Raw genomic sequence first — 6279 nt, forward strand, 5'->3', positions numbered from 1 at the left:
ATCCACCTGTTTACAGCCTCCCAAGAGCTGGGATTACAGGCACATGCCACCACGCCCAATCTCAATTGCTGTTTCAGTGTGCCCCGGGGGCGGAGCCAGCACGGCAGGCCTGGGAATCGAACCCCGGGTCCCTGAGGCTGCTTGCAGGCAATTTAATCTGCTGAGCTATTTGGCTGACTCTTCTCATTTTCAAAAGGAATAAAAGAACATATAAAAAATTGTATCATGAGTTGGTTTGGGGGAAAGGAGGAAATAGAAATATAAATATTAAAGTTCAAGGGTGATTTAAAGATGCAATAACTCTAATATACAAAGTTCTGTGTTGATGGTACTATTCAGATTTTACCTAAAAGGTGGATATTCCATTAAAAATCAGTTTATTAATATTTCTGTTCATCTCATGCTATCCAGCTGACTGTATTTGTTTAAAATGAAAAATAAGAGGATGCATTTAATACAAAACTTTAAATAATCTTGCCTATTTTGTTAGTAAAGTATATAGTAGATTTTTAAGTCCATGCCAAAAGAGGTTTTGTCCTTTGTGCTTTTGGATGAGAGACTGATGCTCAATAACTACTTATATTTTTAAAACTGCTTTATATCCTTAGGCTCAAATTTTTTCTTTTTGCTTTCCTTTTTTCTCTTCCTCTTCTGGCTCCTTCTTTTCTCTGCAGTTCATGGCACTAACTGAGGGCTCTATCACTAAACTACATTTCTAACTCATAAGTTATTTTAAGTCATGTCTATGTTTATTTGTTGAGAGCAGACTTTTCAATTTAAATTCACATTTCCAATGTACATTTAACATGATTTTCAAATATGTTAAAAATTTTTTATTTACTTACTTATTTGGTACAGGGTCTCGCTATGCATCTCAGACTTCTAGTGATCCTCCTGCCACAGCCTCTCCAGTGTTGGGATTACAGGTGTGTGGAACAGCATGTGATACTGGGGATTGAACCCAGGTCCTTGTGCTTGCCAGGCAGTCGCTTAGACCACTGAGCTACTCCCCGGTCCTAACATGATTTTTAAAAGTCAACATTTTATGAAGAAGTATATCATCCGATGATTCCCTTCCTCTCACTCTAGTCACTTATTTCTTCTCTTTAGAAGTAACTGCAATTACCAGTTCCTTGTGCATCCCACCACAGGTGGTTTGTGCAAATAAACTACGTCTGTGGACCTGTGTGGAACACAGGTACTCACTGCCTAGACAACTGTTCATGGAAGGGTGTGTGACTCCAACTCCTGGCAGTGCCACCAGCCCCATTCAGAGATCTGGCTGCAGAGTTGCTTATTCAACGACATCCACCTCCCAGAGCAATGGACAGCCAGTGGTTGAAGTAGCAGACATAACAGGCTCAGTGACTGCAACTGGGACAAGTGTAGCGAGTTCTCCACAGGTCCGCTGAGGCTGTCAGACCTGCCCTGCTGTTTGGGTTCACTACTAGACCACATTACTAACAGCCCCCTTTCCCAGGATGATGGATATCCTGTGCTAGAGCTAAGAATGTCCTAGAAAAAGTTTGACAAAACAGAAGTGTGACTGATTGTGTCCACAAATGCTAACCCAAGGACATCACTTAGTAAGCATCTTGTGCCTTGATCTCAGTCTGAGTCCATTTCTAGGGGAACTTAGACTGTGACCATTAGTAGCAAGAATGGGCTCAGGAAGTAAGGGATGTGATAGCTTTTGAGAGCTGAACCTTTTACCCCTGAGTTGGCTGTGGGACCCCATCTAGTGGTCAGTGGAACAGGTAGTCCTTGGCACAAGGTTATGGTCTGGTTGTTGAAGCTTTCACTGATGACAAACCAGTTCATTTCACCAAGGAAGGAAAAACATTAGCTAACACACACAAATAGAACAGAACTTGAAAATTATGAAGGAGACAGCCTGTGTAACAACAGTGCGATTGGATGCCGACTGTGATTGATATTTTTCAGAAAATAATAAAAGGCTGAGAGTGATTAAAAGCCAAGAGTGGAAGCCAAAGCACTCCCATGGTAGCCAAGAAACTCTTATCTGCTTCGTAGGAGATCAAAGCAAGCTGCAGAACAGGCTCTGATTTCCATCAGCATGTCTGGGAGCCCAAAATATTAAACTCCCAACTAATGCAGATCTGCCACGACAAGGTTAATGCTGTAGTTTGGGTCCAAAATATCCCCAAGAAGGCCATGTGCTAAAAGCCTGGTTGCCAGCTCATGGTGTTATTGGGAAGCAGTGAGCCATTTCAGAATGGAGGCCTGGTGGAAGGAAATAATCCTGAGGGGCTTGACCTTGGAGGGGTGCCTCGTTGGCCCCGTCTCCCTGCCTGCCTCTGCCTCTCTGAATCCCTGCTGCCATGAGGTAAGCAGCTCTGCCCTGCTTGTGAGTCTCCCCAAGATGTTTTATCTCACAATGGCCCAGTATAAACACAATGATGATCATGAATCAAAACCTGTGAAACTACAGGAGTCAAAACAAACCCTTCCTCCTTGAAGCTGTTCATTTCTGTTTCATTTTTTTCTATTTTTGTGGTGGAACTAGGGGTTGAACCTAGAACCTTTACACTGAGATGCATCCCCAGCACTAACTATATATCTTTCTTATTTATTTATTTTTTGAGACAGCATCCCCCTTGTTATCCTCCTGGCTCAGCCTTCTAGAGTGTTGGAATTACAGGTATTACCCCCACTCCTGGCTATCTCAGTACTGAAAGGTTGCAGACAGAGCCCTGGTTGGAAAGAATAAGACCCTGATTGATCCATTGCATGGAGAAATCTATATCAATGACCATGAAAAGTTTCTCGCATCCAGATTCTCTGAACTTTCTGAGCCCATGGAAATGAACTTCTCTGGCATTCTTCCCCCGTTCCTTCCACTCAGAACAACATATGATCTAACTAGGCTGGTAGCCCAGAAAAACACAGCCAGTACTGGGCAAAGGCCAATTAGCAAGGATGGGACCTCAAAGGAGCTACCACCCATAGCTAGCATATATCCAGCAAGTCAAGGGAGTCAATGCCAGGGGAATAGTTCCAAGGGTGCTATATCAAAAAAACTGGGACATAAGACTGGATGTGGGAGACTTTATTCACTTTCCTATCAAACAGGATGTTACAATCTGGTTATGTTTGCAGCAGATTATGCCAGTTTATAGCATTAGCTATTAAATAAAAGATAAAGTCAATGAGATGTCATCTCATCCTGGTTGGACTGGCTATTTAAACAAAAACAACAACAACCACTCCCCCCAATAGAAGCAATTTAATGGTGACAAGAATGTGGAGAAGAAGGAATTCATCCATACTGTTAGTAGAAATGTAAAATAATACAGCTATTATGGAGAATGGGACCATGTTTGTTCTTACTCATAATATAGTGTGAAAAGATTTGTACTTTCAGTATATCTCACAGAATACCACATAGAACCTTGACACTGATGGTCTTATAAACCCACAGAATGTGCCCAACAGCTGCCCCTGTGAGTGGGTGGTAAACCTATGAAGATTCAGGGACACAATTAAGAAAAAATTTAAAGCACATGGCCAGAATGGGGCCTCCGAGGACAAAGACAAATTATTACACTGCCTGTGTCCCACCAGGCAGGGGGAAACATTTAGAAGCATACTTGTTTGGGTGCTGAAGTCATATTCCATACACTGGGCATCTTTCAAAGCCTCTCACTTTGAGTGGGACTCAGAGCAGGAAAGAGTTCCAGGGCAGCTCCATGCCTTGGAAGACCTGGTGATATCTAGAATCTCGGGTGGGAAGAGGTATCATGTGTGGTTTATGGTATATTCCAGAACTATGTATGTGAGTGTGAATGAGTGTCACTGTGTATGTCCCCAGGCTTTTGGACCAAGTCATGCTATCTTCAGTGGAGAATTATTGACCTTTGAAGCCCTCCAATGGGCTATTGGGTCCTAGCAGAGATGAAATTTACCAAGAGTGAGATACCAAGAGTGATGGGTAACTATACGGCAGGCCTTAGATCATCACCAATCTAGATGTTGGCTTGCAGGTACTTTTTAGATACAATCATCATTTAAATCAGTAGAATTCGAGTGAAGCAGATTACCCTCCACCATATGACTGGGTCTCATCCAATGCCAGAGGAAACTCGAAAGGGAAAAGACCAAGGTCTTCAGGACAGGAAGATTTCCCTTTAGTCTACTTTGAAATCAAGACTGTAGCATCAGCTTTCCCTGTTTCCTCGCTGCCCTTCTGTTTTGAAAATTACAGATAAACCAGTGGCCACAGTCAGATGATCCAATTCCTTAAAAATCTGTTTGCTCCCCTTCCACTCCATTCCTCAACATGTGTATACATGTGCATACATATGTGTGCATATATATATTCTTATATACAGATATTCCTTGACTTAACGATGGAATCACATCTGACAAACCCTTAGTAGACTGAAAATATTGCAATTGAGAATGAACTCAATGCACTTAATTTACCAAACATCACAGTTTAGCCGAGCCTATCTTACATTAGCCTGCAGATAGGCAAAATTACCTAAAACAAAGCTTATTTTATAATGAAATGTTGAATATCTCAGATTTAATTTAATGAATGCATTATACCATAGAGTACAGCATCAGACATTTGCTTTCATAAACCTGCAGTGGATGGAGCTGTAACTCATTACCACTCTCTAGCATCTCTAGAGGGTATCATGCAACCAGTCAGTAACCTGGGAAAAGATCAAAATTTGAAATACTGCTGCTAAATAGATATTACTTTACACTACTGCAAGTCAAAAAATTATAACTTAGAACATCATAGCTCAGGGAAAATCTGCATGTATGTATAAATATGTATGTCCTATCAGATCTATTTTTCTGGGGAGCCCTAATTAACATACTAAGTGATCATGCATCCAAAATACCCATCATCATGAGCTCAGCTTTGTCAAACCCAAGAAGTCATAGTTCCGACAGGCCCGGCCACAATTCATCATTGACAGAAGTAGCACACAGGCAGGATCTAAGCCAGGGGTTGCAAGCAAGTTGCGACAATGAGTAGCTCAGCTCCACGTTATTTATTGTTCCCACATGAGCACCACTCCTTTAGTTTCCTATGGCAATGTCAGGGACTCTTACAACCTACTGACAAGAAGACCTGAGCTTCATGTATCAGACAGTCAAAGCAGTAGGCTGGTGCAAGCCACAAATGTCCAGCAGCTAAACCACATCTTGCCTTAAGCATGGGCTTGAAAGATAATGATGAAGGGAAAACTCTTCCAGTGTGCAGTTGTAAGAGCTGAATCTGGTTACCTACTTCCTACAGACAAAAGAAATGGCTCGAGGTTCAAATATTATCAGATTTATTGGCAGTGGAAAATAGCCTGGCTGGCTGGTCTAGAGCCTAGTAAGAGAAAGATTAGAAAATTGAGAATCAAATCATTCTGGAGTAGAAACACAGCACAGACAGGAGAGTGGGCATAAAGCAGTGCCCACCAGAGGGCGTGCAGTACAGAACAGGTTTGACACAATTAGGTGGACAAGATGACTCAGCCAGTAGATGTCATCCAGCCTCTTAAGTGTCTCCCTGATAATCCCTCCCACAAGAAGTCATGTAATTAATTATTCAGACTGCACAAATCCTCGGTGGACCACACCCTGAGTGAGGAAAAAAGATCTACTTTGGCATTTCCAGTCAAGTTTCGTAGGTGTATTTAAGCATTTACAGCAACAGGAGACAACCGACAGATAGAGCTGGAAGCCCTCCTAGGATCATCACGCACTTTCACAGCTGTGAGCTCATGGTTCTCCTATGTCTGAACCTGACCTGAAGTTAACTCTTCCCTATGCGCTCAACTCTAACATACTTTTGCCCAACCTATCCTGTGGATGCAGTGGTATTTTCATCCCCAAGTGAGTTGTTTCAGTTCTGACCTCCAAGCAAGGACTCCAAGCAATGACTGCACTAGGGTTTCCCAAAGGAGCTCAAACTCATGTCATCATGAAGATCAAGCTGCTATCTTCCATTGGGAAGATCTGTATCCCACTCAGATAGTCGAGCTATTTCCAGTGGGAAAACACAAGGAAGTCCGACTGATGTTTCACTCTCAGCAAACTGTTGAAACCTTCAGTCCTACTGAACTCCTAACTGCCACTTCACAACAATGATGGAACACTAAAGTGGCTGATAGATGGCTCTTTGGGAAAGAGTACCTGAGAATTCACAGCAAGTCTATTGTTAACCTTTCATTGTCCATTCATTTATCCACCAGTGTTCACTAAAGCCAGGCACAGTGGGGCACACCTATAATCTCAGCACTCTGATAG

The sequence above is a fragment of the Octodon degus genome, unplaced genomic scaffold, assembly GCF_000260255.1.
Source record: "Octodon degus isolate 3935 unplaced genomic scaffold, OctDeg1.0 scaffold00018, whole genome shotgun sequence".
In the NCBI taxonomy this organism is placed as follows: domain Eukaryota; kingdom Metazoa; phylum Chordata; class Mammalia; order Rodentia; family Octodontidae; genus Octodon; species Octodon degus.